General features: G+C 37.6%; 1 long non-coding RNA gene across 3 annotated transcripts in view; it reads left to right on the top strand.

Moving 5' to 3' along the window:
- Positions 1-17,431, top strand: part of LOC121932271 — a 119,119-nt gene that overhangs the window by 86,990 nt on the left and 14,698 nt on the right. For all 3 annotated transcript variants that reach the window (XR_006104305.1, XR_006104306.1, XR_006104304.1), the window contains one exon: positions 2,183-2,243. This is a non-coding gene — a long non-coding RNA (uncharacterized LOC121932271). The remainder of the gene's footprint in view (positions 1-2,182; positions 2,244-17,431) is intronic.

Below are 17,431 nucleotides of genomic sequence, written 5' to 3'. Positions count from 1 at the left end.
ATACAGTACTGTCAGAGAGGGGTTGTCACAAGACTGAACTAAAGTCAGAGATATGAGGTAGAGAAGGGGCTTGCAATCCCTTCTTTATTTGAAAAAATGAAACATTCAACAAGAGCATAACTGTTGGCCTCTCTCTACATTGCAAACAAGCCTTTTCCAACTAGTTCTAACTTAATTTCTAAAGATTCCTTTACTCCTTCTTTACAAAAGAGGTGGAGTTATTATTGCAATTCAAGACTGCTTTTTAAAGAGACAAGTCTAGCATACCACAATGAGAAAGTATCATGTGCATGAAGCACTGAAAGGAAGAGAATGACACCACTGCCCTAAGCATGTATATTCAGAAGTAAATCTCAGGGATTTCACCAAGGCCATGTAAGAGGCATGTTTAAGGTGGTGTACCACATGTCACTCTTACTATAATAGCAAGTATTTAAAAAAAAACATCAATAAGCCAGAAAATGAAATAAAGCACATGAAAATATCAAGGTCAAATAATAATGATTTTGCAGCATATTTTTAAACTGGTATATAAGCCCCTTAGGGCAAGAATGATGACTGTCTGTACAATGCAAAGTACAACAGCTCCTGTGAGCCTGCTCATAGTCTCTTGGTGCTACTGCAATATACGTATTAAATAATTCAATACCAATAAAGAAATTGCAGTGATAGAGGGAAGCAATTCTCAGCAGTTAAAGCTGAGGAGGGATGATAAAATATTGAGCTTTGGCAGAGAAAGTACAAATGCTGTACATTTCTGTAAAGATTGCAAAATAAAAGTACTGGTAGCAAACTCCCTAATTCATATGGGATATTGGCATTCTGATCTTCAGTTTTGTGTGACTAGAGAACTAATAGGGATGCGGTAAATTCAGTATTAATGTTTTATTAATTGTATTTGTATTATTGTATTATTTTATTGATGTAATCCCACCTTGATCCTTGGGAGAGGTGGGAAATAATAATAATAATAATAATAATAATAATAATAAGAAGAAGAAGAAGAAGAAGAAGAAGAAGAAGCACAGCAATGACATAAGTAGGTTCTAGGCCAGGGATGGGGATAATCTGTCACCATGGGCTATGCTGGCTGGGGCTAATAGCTGTTGTGGCCCAAATGCATAGTATCCAAGAAACACAAACAGTAATTCTTAATCGCTCTGTACAGGTGTAAAGTTGACTGTCTTTGAAATGGCAAATCACTACGTATTTATTTTACGGCATCAATTTCATGTAGTGAGCCTTTCTGCTGAATTGACAGAAGCTGGCATTTATCACATCAAAAGTTCCACTTTGCCACATTTCCTTGGTCACTGCATCAATTGAAACTGAATTTTGAATGGCATAGCTATGGCATCCAAAGTATTTGAAATAGTATTTGGAATAATAATACCCCAGGGCATTTGCTGAAAGCTTTTCCCCCCTCTCTCTCTTCTGCAGTGAATTTTGACAAAAGTCTTAAATTCAATATGAAAACCTAATATGTATTTATATATGAGAGGTGACTATTATTAGAAATTAGCCATAAACTGCAAATTGTGCCTCCCCATCTTAGTATGTTTTATAACATTTGCTGGTTGGATCCCAATCAAGTTCAGTAGGCACTGATTCCAATGCCTCATTTTTGAAGATGTCCTCCAATATATACAGGGAGCTCTGTAAGGAAAGATGAGGTGGTGAGAAGATGGAGAGAAACTGCTTTCCCGTAGCTTATATTTTGAGCTGATGGAAACAGTATGTACTATTAGTTGACGAATTTTCTTGGATTTTTAAATCATGTCAGGTTGTAATATCTTTTTAGATTTTGTAATATATATATAGTCCAATTTCTCCACAATTCTCTATTTCTTGCATTTTATTTTATTTTATTTTTGTATTTGTGACTTTGGAAACCCTTCTGCATCTTACATGCTGTTTCTGAACTATCTCATAGCCACTGGTGACTGGTAGCTCCCATGTCAGTGGAACACTGCATCTCTTCAGTATTTTAGTCCAAATTTTCATGGAGCTATCTATTGTAGTGATCGAGTTCAGTGCCTTTGTTAGTTTCTTTAAAATTTGGACTAAAATCCAGAGCAGACCCACTGCCCAGCTGATGAAGACAACATCAGCCTCCATCATTTTTAACATTCTTATTTTACTACAGATCTAATCTTGGAATTTTTTTTGGTCTGATTATTAGGTTTGCTGTGCTGATAAAGTGGGAAGGAGGAGAGTTCTGCCCCGAGTCCATTGGAAGAAAGGTAGGAAATGGATGTAACTAATTAATAATTTAAATAAAACAATAATTTAAAAATACTATTGGGCTTGTGCAGGTTTCAATTTGCTATTCACTAAAATCAAGTGCCATCATGACTATTTGTTGTATTTTATTGTTGTAACCCGCCCAGATTCTTCATGATTGGGCGGGCTAGAAATAAATCTATTATTATTATTATTATTATTATTATTATTATTATTATTATTATTATTATTACAGAAATAAAATAATAGTGGGCCCTTGATATTAACTGAGTTTTTCCCCAGGGTCCCCATAGATACCAAACCTAAGAATGCTTAAGCCCCATATTATAGTAAAATGATGTCATTTATATAAAATGACAAATCAACATTTTCTTTTAGGACTTTTTAGAAATATATTTTCAAGCGATGGATGGTTGAATCTGTGAATGCAGAATCTGTGGATATGGAGGGTTGACTGTAGTGTTTGCTCTCGTTGCTCTAACATGTACTTGGGAATGAGCACCATTCTGCTTTAGGAAAGGATTGGATGTTTTGAAGTAAAAACAATGAAAGTAATTGCCTGGCTGGTGCTTGGATGATGATCACATGAATTAATTTTTTCTTTTTTTTAAAAAAATGAAGAAAGTATGTAGCGACAAGAATTGCCACCCGCAGTTGGCCCTGGAACAGGTGCTGCCAATGGGGCTCATTGGTCTTGGCTCAGCTATCTGCCTTTATCTAGTTTTGTCATTTTCAGATTTCCTTGGGCTCATGGTCTTGGACTTGGGTGCCTTGGACCTCACTATGCCAATAATTGCCCACCCCCAAAAAGGATGTGCTGTTATTTCAAAATAATGGTAGCCACTAGGATGGATATCTTCAGTTATTTAGTTCTCATATGAAGTAACAGTTTATTTCAAAAGCTGAGGAGATTTTTGTCCATTTTTATTGTTTTCACATTTGGAGACTTTTGCTTCCATTTCATTTGTATAAAATTATTGATTTGGTGCCCAATATACCATTGCTTTGTCATTCCTTGGCATTATTTTTTGGGAGAAGTCCTAATATCACACACATACCTCTCCAAACTTATGGCGATTGGCTTTCCCTTCTCCCACACTAGCAGGGCATATCAATATGTTAGCATCCTTTCTCACTGAGGAAAAGAACATTTATGAGTAACTATCACTGCAAATCAGTAAGTGAAATATGAAATATTTCATAAAAGATATCATGGAAAAGCTGGCAGGTTAGGACACTAGTTTTGAACACTTATGGACACTAGTTTTGTATGGTGGTTGCTCATATTGATACTACACATTGGCCACAGCCATTATCAGGGCTACATTACCATTGCAAAAATAATCCAGTTTGCCACAGCTTTAAGTGCCATGGCTCACTGCTATGGAATTCTGGGGATTCTAGTTTGTTGTGGCACCAGAGCAGAGCAATTTCCAGAATTCCATAGCATTGAGCCATGGCATTTAAAGCAGTGTCAAAACTGGATTATTTCTGCAGTGTAGATGCAGCCCATGAAGGTAGCTAAACAGGGGGAATATGCAGAAGATAACTCAACAGGTACCTGGTCACAGAAGCAGTGCAAGCCCTGGAAAAACTGGCATCTGGGAAGATCTTTAATCATTTTAGAAAGAAATACTGGTTTGGAGCTCATGCGTTTAAGGTGGTATCTACTAGGTAAAAATGTCTTTGAATATTTAGAATAATTTGATTTGGGACACCAAGATTGGTTATATTTCTAGTTTCATTATTTATTGACATTTATACTACACCCTTCCATAAAATATCCAAGATGGTGAAGATTAGAGGTGTGTAGTGGAGAGGTCTGGATCTACTGGCAGGACTCTGGGTAATATGGAGGAGGTTGGCAAGGCTTTCTAACTCTCAGTTGTCTCACAATAGCAGCAGCAATGTGATTTTTCAACATGTTGACTTACACTGTAGAAATGAAAACAAAACAAAACAAAACAAACAAACAAACAAAAAACTTGATATAACCAGAAGTAGATTTCTAAGTGGAAGAACTATGAGCCCTATCCAAATTTTTCCTTGGAGTCAGAATTCTTATGTCTGTGTATCTTTTGACTAAATCTCAGGGTTGTTATAAAAATCTGCCCAATTCTAGCATAGCAACTTTTGCTATGTTTGGGGGGAAATCCCTATAATTACTACTAAACTACTGTTATAATGGTGGACTGAATCTACCAATAATTGGTATACTGGCTGTATTTTGTTGAACAGAGGAGAAATCTTGAAAAGTTGCAAAAATGGGGAGGAAATAACTATCTTCCCTCTTGTCAAAAAGTTCCAATTGTTTTACCTAAAGTCTACATTCTCACATAGAATTGTGAGTAAAATGGTAAAATACTACTATAAATGGTGACAAGCAAATAATTGTTTATACTCTTTTTCTTTTTTTAAAAGAAATTAAATATTAATGAAATTATGCTGCAGCATTTACAAAACTTAATTGCATTATTCCCAAACCTTGCTTTTAAAAGCTTATTCTGATGATATTATACTTTTAGTTAAAACAGTGTTAACATGAGTGGATAGATTAAATGAAATCTGTATATACAATAAATTCACAAAATCTGATTTCAAACGTTTCCTATTTTTAGTGGACAAGTAGAGTCCAATACACAAATATTACAGTTAGCTAGTGACTCATACATTTTCCCCAGAAACTCTTTGGTCCCTGAGTTTCTCTTTTAAATAATTTAAACTCAAAAGCTTTACTTCTAAATAGTTCTGTGAATGTGGAGTCGGCGGCTCTGTGAATATTTTAATGAGTATTTTCTGATATAATTGAGACTGGACATGCTCTCAGTAATATAATGCTTGTCACTCCTCTTCTCATATTATATTTGGTTTTGATTTTAATGAAACTTTCAGCTATTTATTATCTTCCTTATGGGCTATTAAGCACCCCAGGCATAGACTGCTGAACCAGTAAGAAATCAATCAGTAGAGCTAAGTCCTGTATAGTTGTCATTGCTCAAAACTGGTGCCTTTAAAAAATGAATATTAAGGGGGGAAAACTATTTGTACTATGAGCTACTGTGGAGATTTTGGAAAAGCTATGAGTAACAACTGGCTGAAATTCTATGATGTCACGGAGCTCACCAGATGCTCAAGGAATGATACTGTTAAAACAGAATGTTCATAGTTGGACTATGAGGGAAAAGAAAATTGTTCATTTGGCTGTAATGAAAATTTCAGTATAAGCTCTAAGGCTAAAACAAAACTAGTATATCTTTCATCACTTAGAGCCTAGTGTTGCAGAGTACTCTAGGCCTCATTTTTACACTGATTTTTTTACACTGATCATCCATGCCTGAACTACCTGCATCCACCCATAATGACACATTGCTCCATCAGCTGTACTTGGTCCTGCATGGATTATATGATTACTGGTCCTGTAAACAGACCATAATTTTAATTTTCTTAAATTTTTACCATAATTTTCTTGAATGAACATTTCAGCCATGTTTAATATTAATATTAATAATAATGTTTAATAATGTTACCATGTTTAATAATAATGTTAGATCACTCAATGGCTCTCTTGTTGCCCTTCCCTGCCCACACAAACACTCTCTGAAGACAGGGCTGAAATCTAAAGAACCAAAGCCAGCATGTTTACGGTACGTTCCCAACAGATCAAATTAGAACAAAATGGAAAGATGAACTTGTACTTGAAAACAGTGGCTCTTTCTAGAAAATAGGTCAATTGGATTGTATGAACTATAAAGAACAAAACACCTAACCATTCCTTCCAAAACACTCTGGGACCATATTATTTACTGACTGATTGATTTATGGGATTTATATCCCACCTCTCTCCAAAATTGGAATTTACTTTCAACCATACTTTCTCTGAGGTGTGACAATTTCTTCTCATCCCCAAGTGCACAAAGGTAGTTGGAGTTTCCTAAGTAAAGCTCTCCAGGCTATTGGCTGGACATATTGGTGCTTCCAATAGCATCTGGACACACCTTTGGTACTTGTGGAGTGGGGAAGAAGCAGATATTTCCCCCTGGACAAGAGCAAAACCTGCTTCTTATTTTCCAGGTGTATAAGAACAGATGGATGGTCCCTTGGCATACCCCTGTGGCCAACCAGTGGCTTGAGGAGATGAAGCTGAGCCCAGGAGGCTCAGTTTTCTTTTTCATACCCAGTGTTGTTTTCCATGCCCAGAATAAAGGGAGGTACAGAATACTTCCTACAATCATTAAAAGTACTTACTTTGTACTATATTAGCCACCTATAGGATTCTATCCAATATATAATGAAATATAAATAAATGTATACCATTGGGAGGAAAGGGAAAACAAATGTAAACTAATGACATGAAGGGAACATGGACTCAAAGGAATGGTGTGTGTACCAGGAGCCAAGACACTGCCAATTTCAAGCCTGAAAGAATGCATGCATTTGTAATATTTTGGTTATATTGGGATGCTGTATTCTGAATATTTTACTACTGCACTTCAAATGTGAGAAACAGCTTTTAAAATGGCAGGTGTATCAGATTTGCAGCTTCTACCTATGGTCTTTGATTATGGCAGTTGTCATTATCCTACATGTGAATTCACTGAACCCTCAACTCCTCTCCTGAAAAGACTGGTTGGGACAGCCTTTCGTAACCATTTCTTCAGACTTGCCTCAGACTGTTTTAATAACATAAGGCCATATTTTGGACTTAGCTGCAAACCATGGTGACCAACTTTTGACATCAAGAAACAAAATTTTATCCCACTGAGAAATAGGCATGGTCATTAAAAAACAAAAAAATAGAGAGAGAGTTATGTAGGCTACTATGATGTAGGTAGATTCACTTGTAATGGAAGAGGGAATAGAAATGTTTACTTTTTTCAGTTTTCTTTTTGTAAATATGTATGTTTGTATGTATGTATTTGTATAGGTCTTGTGTGTTTGTCCCTTTTTATAATGTTTATTTTTTATTTTTGTATTTTTGTAAAATCTGAATAAAAAATTAAAAAAACAAAATATTGTATCTGAGGCTAATGCTACATCATAACATAGCATTATTCCCTTTGGGACTCTTCTTAACCATAAGAAGGATGACTTTTGGACTGACAGCCCACCACTTAAACCATCTCTAGAATGATTTCTCTAGGATGAGTACAAAATCTCCCAGGCTTTCTCAGTGGATATAAATTAATCCCTGTCCCCTCTAATTTGGCAAATTCATCCACTAACCATTTTCAGTTCACTAGAAAGATTCCCATCCTGAAAAAGGACTAAATGAAAACAAGATAAACAAAAAGAAAAAAAATCAGATAGTCAGCAGTTTAAAAAATCCAAAACTTTCTCTCAAATTCATAAAGAGGTTTGTGAATTTTGGAGCATTATATATCAGAAATAAAGGGGCTGTGCCAGATTAGGGCCACAGCAACTGCATGCAGCAGCCCCAATCTGACCTTTCCAGGGCACAAAAAAGAGCCACAAGAAGCAGTTCCTTTTTGCGCCCTGGAAAGGGTGTGATAGCCATGGCAGTGCAGCTTTAAGGCACTCCTTTGGTGCTGTGTCATGTAAATGCAACACCAGAGGAGCGCTGTGATGCCACTGCACTGTGTGGGGCACTGCACGGCATCATGTCACCATTGGGTGGAGTTGGGGCATGCATCGTATGGACGCCATGCCCCGACTCTGCCCCCAGGCCAGCCTTAATGACCAGTCTGCACAGCCTCAAAGTGAACAAACCTAGACATAAGCACTATCCAAAATTCAATAGCATTTTCAATAGCAGTAATGTCAGGATAGAGGGGGTAATTGTACCTATATGGAATATTAAAGACAAAGAAAGTGTTAGGAATAAACACCCACACACTCACATGGCAATACTGATTCAACAAAATACAGCAGTTCAAAGTCATACATTTAAATGCTAAGGTTTCAGAGTCTGTAGGTACATCTGTCAGTTTCATTTTCTCTCGCATTTTAAATAAGTTCTTGCCCTATATTTGATGAAAAAAATTGTGGTATTTTTATATTTTTACTTAACAATGAATCAAACAGAATTCTCGCCCAACTTTTCCCCAAAGCTTATGACCTCCTATGCAAGGAGACAGAAAGCTAAACTGCCTTCTGAACTTTTGATCTCAACGTTCTGCAACATTTTCCTGGTTGCATGGCAGCTCTGGAGAAGGAAAAGGCAGGGATGGATGTACTGGTTTAGCAAAGTGGAAGAATGTGATATATTTGTGTTATAAAGCTCATGTGAGCTTCATCTACATGCTCTATAGCTGTAAGGCTATTATATATGTATTATTTCCATCTCTTACACTGAAGAAATAAAGTTCATATTTATGTATTTTTCTACTGTCCTTTATTAATCTCAGGACAGTTAATAGGGATTTAGCAATGTATCTTTCCCCCACCCCCAACATTCAACTCATTGATAGAACTAGAATAGAACAATTGTCTGAAACCTTGGAAATTCACTACTAGTCAACATAGACCATACGAGTCAGGGAGCCCTGGTGGTGCAGTAATAAATGCCAGTACTGCAGCCACAAGGTTGTGAGTTCAATCCCAGGGGCTCCAAGGTTGACTCAGCCTTCCATCTTTTGTAGGCCAGTAAAATGAGTACCCAGTTAGTTGGGGGCAATTAGCTTACAGATTGTAAACTGCTTAGAGAGTGCTGAGTTCACTGATAAGTGGTATCGAAATACAATGCTATTGCTATTATTGCTATTGATCTACTAACATACTATTACTATTAAAATTGCTATTGGTCTACTGTATAAATCATGGAGCTAAATGTATACATAAAAGTATACATTTAATATAGCTTGAGGTATAGCTTTAAAGGGAATAATGTTGGTGCCAGAAAAGGTTCCCACATGAGGAAGACATTCCATAAAACTTTGATAGCTGTCCCTATTTCCACTTAATCTGAAAGGGAGTCAGGCAGGCAATGGAAGTAGACATTCTTTCACATATTATGTCAATCTGTGTTGTACTAAATGGGCCCCAGGCATTATTGGCTACTTATAGAAGTATTTTTTTATATCAGTCTGTAGGCACCAATAGTGATATCTCAAAATGATGCCACATGATGCTTTCATGTCACTGGGGCAATAAATTCATCCATGTTTTGGAACTGCAGGCTTGAACACATACAATATCTTCAGTTCTGAACTCTTGTTTGTTGTTGCTTGGAATGTGTTGGTCCTAGGGGGAGAAATTGTGAAAAGGTATGAAAATCTCTTTTGCTATTCAAGTGGAAACTGTTTTATGAGCTTTCAAGCAGGTTCCATAAACATAATGCAGCATATGAAGTCACAGAATCATCGTTTAAAGTCCATTAAAGTGTCGCAGAGCAGCTAAAGAGAGAATACTGATTTTGTGTTATGGCTGCAAGACAAATGACTCCTTAGTGGAAAAAAAATATCTTGCTTTAATTAATCCAGGGTTGACATGGATAATGTAATGGCTGTGTTCTAAATTTTTTCTAATGAAAATTGTATGAACAGAACAGTTTGCAAAGTATGATACTAAGATACTGATTACTAGCAATTTCAGTATGTTGAATTAGAACATGAAGTTTTTTTTAAAAAAGAAAAAACTAACCCGATCAAATTAACAGCAAAGATCACTTAGTTAAACATTTGTCATTTTCAGAACTACAAGTGGACCCTCCAGAGCACAAATTAAACTGACCAGGGCTCATCATGATCCTATATTTAAATGGCAGCAATGTGAATGCAGGCATGCTGAAGCCTGTGTGTTCACATCCACACTTTTTCAAATCTGCGCACGGTCCCAGAACTGAATCCTACTTTGATTTTTTAAAACCAGTTTATGCCAACTAGTGATAATTTTTTGGTATTTAAGGCAAAATTGTTGTCAGCTTCCCTCGAGTTGGCCCAGACTCAGGGCGACACTGTAGACGAGATGTCTCCAAGGCCCCCTATCCTCCACTGCTCTGCTCAGGTCCTGTAAATTCAGGCCCATGACCTCCCTTATTGGGTCTATCCCTCTGGCTTGTGGTCTTCCTCTCTTTCTACTGCCTTCTGCCTTGCCTAGCATTATTGGATTTTCTAGAGAGTCATGTACAACAAAGTATGACAGCCTCAGTTTCGTCATTATGGTTTCCAAGGAGATATCAGGTTTCATCTGTTCAAGGACCCATACATTTCGTTTCTTCTTCTTCTTCTTCTTCTTCTTCTTCTTCTTCTTCTTCTCCTCCTCCTTCTTGGCAAGTGAGTTGATTTTCTTTCTGTCGGTTTTCTTTATTGCCCAGCTCTTCCATTTGTACAAAATGATGAGGAATATAATGTCTTGGACAATTCTAACTTTAGTGCTCAGTTATATATATTTAGACTTAAGAATCTTGTCTATTTCTTTCATGGATGCCCTTTCTCCATATTTTGTTCTGACAGTAGCCTTTTGTCCTAGGTACAAATTTCTCATCAGGACTATCAAATGTAGTGGCATTCTCATGTCTTTAAGAGTGTCCCATAGCTTTTTGTGATCATGCAGCCAAAGGCTCTGCCATAGTCTATAAAGCACAGTCTGATTTTCTTCTGGGATTTCTTGGTGTGCTCCATTAACCCTCACATGCTTGTGGTATGTAAATACATTTTACATTAGGTAAATACCAAAATAAATTAACTTGACACATTCTAAATGTGTGTACTTTTCCATTTTATTCTCACAGTGTATGCTACACTCATGAGTCATATACATTGGATTTCTGTAATCCACTGTATCATAAAGCAAGTTAGCAAAATATTCCCAATAAAAGTTTCAGGAAACTCTTGAAGACCTGAAAAAAATAGCACATATGGCAACACACCCACCTTCCACACATTTTCTCTGTCTGTCTCTCAACAGCAAGTCAATAAAAATGATTAAAACTGGAATCTCACAAAATGTAAACCTTTAAACCATACAATCATAATAATAGGAAGGATTTCCCCCCTGACTTTTACTGTTTCAATTGTTACTGGAATTTCTGAGTGACTAAAGGCAACAAAGGTCAATCCTTTTGTTAGCTGGCTTTAAATTTAGCTCATCAGTAGTCTTATCTATTTCTTTTATCTTACCCTTGGCATACTTTGGATACTGTAATCCATCCATCTAATCTTGTGCAGGCTCCATTAGAAAATCAAATTGTGAAATCAAACCATGAATGGGTGAGTTGTTCCCAAAAGTACTAACTAACATGGGAAGTTGAACTGCTATGTTGACTGTTGAGACAGTCCTGCTGAATTTAATTTTTGGATTTCATATCTATCTTGTTTCACAGTTTTTGCCATCCTGTTTCAGCAGCTTTCATTCTGTATAACTTTTAAGTGTAGCTTTGCACTTTTATTGTGGGATTTCAAAAATGGCAGATGCAATGATCCAATAAGTGAACCACCTGAGAACGATTTACAAATAGAGAGCCATTCCATAGACTTCATTCAGCCCCAAGGAGTAGAATAGAAAACTCACATTTGTCATATAGCAGTACAGTTCTGAAGAAAGAAGAAGATTGCTTTACATTCTGTTTAGTAAATACTCTTGCATTCCAGCAAAAGGGATGCATACAAGATAGAGCCATGTAAACATATCTATATGCAATGTTGATGCTATATTGGATCCATATGCTCACCATGTTGGACACTCAAATCCTATTGAACTTAAATTAGGATGTGCAACTAAATACCAGAACATTATTATTATATTTATCTATTATACAAATAATTTGTTATAATACAGTTAAGACACTGACTCTGACAATTGCAAGATTTGCAGGTCGACAGTTTGAGGCCCAAGTACCAAGTGACAGAGTGAGATCCCATCACTAGTCCCAGCTTCTGCCAACCTAGCACCTTGAAAGCAAATAGATAAATAGGTACCACTTTGGTGGACAGGTAAAAGCATTCTGTGCAGTCATGCTGACCACGTGATTATGATGTAGTATTTGATAATGCTGGCTCTTAAGCTTAGTAATTGAGATGGACACAACTTGACAACCTTGTCAAAGGAGAAACCCTTACCTTTACATTTAAAGACCTAAAGTTGTTACTATTGCTCATTCAAAATAGTTAATTAATAGTTTAAAAATAATGGTCAGGGTTCTCTATCAGCTACTTAGTTAAGTATACTTTACTAAATAATCCCTCCTGGTCCAACCCACTCACCCCTGACAGAAGTGTCATTTATCCATCCATGCTCCAATCAGTGGTAGAATGGACTTCATTTTCCCTATGCATCTGATGCCTGGTAAAGTAAATTTGTGGCACTGATGTCACAATCATAACTAGTAATCTTGAATATGGAACAGCTACCTAGATTTGCTGACCTGTAATTTTTCCATATTCATGATTTCTACTTAGTCATGATTGTGACACTATTACCATGACCAGAACTGTTTTGTATTCCCGATTCCTATGTATTATTTAGGTTTCCTTTAGGAAGTACCCAGGAGAAGCCACTGCAATTGATGGGGGTCTGTTCCCCTTTAAATGGGAAGCAGCTGACCAATGGCTTTATCCCTCATGTGAACAATCTCTGGTGTGACAAGTAGAAGCAGAATTCTGTTGCAATTCCCCTCATATTTTTGAGGTCTCTCATATGAAGGGGATGGCAACATCAGTCTGCTGCTTCCTGGTTGACATGAGAACAGACCCTCATAAATTGCAGTGGCTTCTCCTGGGTATGTAGGGATGGAAGGTCAGGCTGGGGGGTGTCACTGCATAGCTACAATAACTATGGCAGTTATGTATTTGTAACTGCCCCAAAGAATCAGTGTTCTTTTATGCAAAAATCATGTCGAGCCCCCCCTACATCTGTTGGGGGCAAAACTGATTACCCCAAAACATGTGGGGGTGCATACAAAATAAAACCCCAAAACCCCCCACATATCTGCACCCCTTCCCTGAATTTTACATTCTAGTTGGAAGAAAACAGAAGAAATTATTCAACCTCACATGCATGAATGAAACAGTGAAATATCTAGGAAGATCTGAAGTGAGCCACTATCAGCCAGGATAAGTGATAAGTCTTAATGCCTGTACTGCAGCCACTCACTCAAAAATCATAAGGTTGAGAGTTCAATACCAGCGAAAGGGCTCAAGCTCGACTCAGACTTGCATCTTTCTGAGGTCATTAAAACGAGTACCCAGATTGTTGGGGGCAATTAGCTTACAGTTGTAAACCACTTAGACACTGTTACTTCAGTATGAAGCAGTATATAAATGAAGCTGTTTGTTTGTTATATACTTGCAAAGTAGTCCTATTTCTGTTAGGGAGTAGGGCAAGCCTGATGAGTTTTGTTTGCTTTTCATTTAGGACACAGCTGTTAGTTCAGGTGTCTGACCTAGAAGCAGTCCCTAAGTTAATAACACCACATTGGCTCTGAATATGGTTGCTCTTCTGCCAAAGTTAAGCAGTTCAAAATCTGACTGATCCATCAGAAAAACATAAATCAATAGGACTCTTTCTGACAGCTGGGGTTTCAGCCACAAATCCATTTCATCATTCATCACAATAGTTTCAGTATGATAAAATTTCAATGGATTATGCCATGGCAGCCTAAGTTGTCGTCTGAATGCCATTAACTGGTGAGAGTTGGTCCTGGATCATAATAGTAAATATTTGATTTGATTTGGTGGTGGTGAAGGATGACATAAACAACTAAGTTGATACCACTGTCTGCATATTATGGAGAAAGATATTACACCTCATATTCCCTGTTTGTGAATGGTATTAGTTCAGAGGCTATGAAAATATTTTGGTCAGTGAGACTTTGAACAATTGAGATCAATTGAAGAAATGTAAACTAGCAAGCAGAAGAGAACATGTGCATTGTGATAATGCAATTTGGTGACTATTAAAGTTCTGATGGTACTCTTAAAATTCTAGGATAATTATACTGAATTTAGGTTCTGGCAGACTGAGGCAAGTTAAAACAGTAATAAAAAGGATTTGAGCTTCCCTGGCTGGGAAGCCCGTTGTTTTTAATGCACCACATGACTGTGCGGCCATAGTAAACAATGGGACTTGAGGTCCTGTGACTTTTGTTATCCATGGGTGGGTGTGTCTGGAACGGATCCCCCAAGGATACGGAGTGACAACTATATTTCAGGAAGAAAACTTTCTGATTTTTTCCCCTACACCTGGGAACAAAATACCTGAAGATTCCAGCCATTCTACTTATAATCCTTGTTTCCCAATGGTTAGTCCCAGCTAGTATAGGCCTATTGAATCAAGGGATTCTTAGCAGTATTGACTTACCATTCTGCAACTGAGTTAATGTTTCTATTTTAGTCAGGACTAAACAGTGTATTTAGGTCTATGTGCTGTGTCACTCCTGAGTGATAATGATTTGTACAGCTTATTGAAATATACCTTCAAGTACAGTTAAGTACAGTTATACAACTTATTGAAGTAAAACAAGCCAATCTTCACCTTCATTCCCTGATAACTACCTGGATACAAACACAACAATACTGTTGTTTTCCTTTTCCATTTGTTTTTGTTTTTGTTTTTCTATTCATTTTGAGATATGGGGCTGTTTCAAAAGTATCCACCACTTCTCCAGAGTGACAGTTGACTAATTTTGGGTGATTATTCCCTCCCATTTTGTGAGAGGGGAGGTAGGTGTCTGATAGGTTCCATTGGCTTATCAGCAGTGGAAGTTAAGATGGCACTGGCAAAAAGAAAATGGCAAGAGGAAAAACAAAGTAACTACAGGATGATGGAAGAAGGAGACTGTTGGCTTCAAACCACCTGTTCCTCAAATGCCTAGCTTCTGGGGGATGGGTTGTCAACAGAGGCAGGATAATATAGGGAAGATTGGCTTAGACAATTGCCTATGCGTGTGGTGGTGAACCTATGGCACATGTGCCAGAACATGAAGCCATTTTTCAGGGAATGCAGAGGGCAGGGAAGAGGAGGAACAAGTGAGCATGTGTTCCTCTCTTCCTGGCCATCCTGGGCCTTCAGGCAGCTGAAAGCCTGGGAGGGTGCAGGAAGAGGAGGAACAAGCGCACCTGTTCCTCCTCTTCCCTTGCATCTCCCTGGGCCTTTAGCTATCCCCAGAGAGGCAGCTGAAGGCCCAGGATTGTATGTGTGTGGAGGGAAAAGTCCCGCCCCATAGCCCCTGCCCCTGGAGGGCAGACGCCCCGCCCTGGAAGTCCCATCCCCCTGGAGGTCCCGACTGCGGCACCGGGTAACACCTAGTGCTGGAAAGCCTTTTAGTTTGGACACTTGGTCCCTAAAAGGTTTGCTATCATTGGTCTATGCCACGAGACAGGCAGTTAGCCAAGCCAGCCTTCCCATATTGAGTTCCATGGACCCCTCTCTCACAAAAGACAAGTGTTGAAGAATAGATTACTTGGAACCAGTTGTTTCCTCTCCCTCCACCCTCACTGTTGCCTTTGCCTTGTGTAAACTCAAGAAAGTGCAACTCATAGTGTAACAGACTGTTAAATTAGCATAATGCAAAGAGCGTCCAGGCACTATCCTAGCCACTAATCACAAATTTTCTAATTCTTGAGGAGAGTTGTGTAAAATAAAAAATAACAGTCAAGTCTTCCTAGATTTTTCATACTTGAGCATTAGGTAAAAGACACACTCTTTTTAATAGAAAATGTGCAAAAACAACAATGGAACAACAATGGAAAACCAATTTTTTCAATTTCATATTTGCAAACCCATGTTTGCCTTGTAAAACTTATGCAGTCTTCATTTAACTTTTCATGCAGATACATTTTTCATGCATCTTCATCCAGAACTATCATTTTTGTACATTACCACTTGCATGTAACTGAAGCCATTTTTATTATAACATATTAATATTTAAGATTTCTCCAACTATGTAAGGAGAACAGTTTTTAGGCATGCACAGAGTTAACAAGATATCACTTGTCTATTTCCCTGCCTCAATTAGGCCACCTTAGTCTTAACAAGTCTCAACAATTCTCACACCAGAATATAGACTATAATGTTACACTGAATGCACTGCAGAACACATCATGCCCTGACACAATTGTTAGAGATCAAGCTTTAAGACTTCCAGCAGAATATAAGCTCATTTCCAAGATGATTGCCTTCTCTAAGGAGTCCAATCTCCCATAAAACAGAAAGAATATAATCAAATAACAGTATTCAAAAGGTAAATGGTCCATGTTTTTTCATGCTGCCTCCCTTCATGATAATTTCTTTATCATCTAAAGTGTGTTACCCTGTGAAAGAAAATGAGCCTTAATGCAGAGGATATGAAGAGTCCAATTATATTCTTTAGCTAACCATGACTGCAGATTTCTCTGTTTTTGTCTCCTTCTTTGAAAAATAGTCTCTTTTCTACTCAGGTTGTAGTAAACATCCATTTAACCACAGCAATTGTATAAATAAGATGCATGGGAATATCCTGTGCCCCTCTTTGGACTATGTATTTCATCCAGCTCAGGAAGCAAGTGTGTCCTTTTTCCCTTCCTAGGAAAACCCTACTCAGGACCAGTTTCTCTCTCTCTCTCTCTCTCCCTCTCCCTCTCCCTCTCCCTCCCTCCCTCCCTCCCTCCCTCCCTCCCTCCCTCTCTCTCTCTCTCTGGTATTAATAAAAGAACTAGGCACATGCAGAATGTTTTTTCTTCACCTTTCAGCAGCCACCACCCGCCATTTGATATTAGACAGATAGGTTTGCAGATCAGGGAATGTGACTTTAGCCCTGGTTTCAGCTCTAGCACTTCTGCTTGAAGGAGTAGAACAATACAGAGGAAAATCGAAGAGATATAAATATGAAGAATGAAAAATACTGCATGTAGAATGTCTGAAGCAGGCTGCACCCTTACGTTAGACTTGATACTCCTGTGTTGTGTTGTGACTTTAAACTTCAGGTTTGAAGCTGATATAATTATAGCCACAGTCACCATCAAAAAGCATGAATTTCATTCACATTCTTTTGAAAACATAAATGTAAGAACCCTCATAAAATAAGGATTAACTATATAATTGTGTAGGATTAATGAATCTCAACAAGGAATGGAAAGAAATTTTGTTTGACTTGACACTCATGACAGAAGAAACATTTTTCAACCTCCTGAGCTATATTAAATGAAAATTTTCACATGGCTTTGAAATTTTGCACCTATGTAAGGCTTATGTGGCTGTTCCAAATAATAATAATAATAATAATAATAATAATAATAATAATAATAATAATAAT

This window comes from Sceloporus undulatus, chromosome 5 (assembly GCF_019175285.1).
Source record: "Sceloporus undulatus isolate JIND9_A2432 ecotype Alabama chromosome 5, SceUnd_v1.1, whole genome shotgun sequence".
Taxonomy (NCBI): domain Eukaryota; kingdom Metazoa; phylum Chordata; class Lepidosauria; order Squamata; family Phrynosomatidae; genus Sceloporus; species Sceloporus undulatus.
The sequence above is the reverse complement of the archived record's forward strand: the minus strand, read 5'-3'. Positions and strand labels throughout refer to the sequence as shown.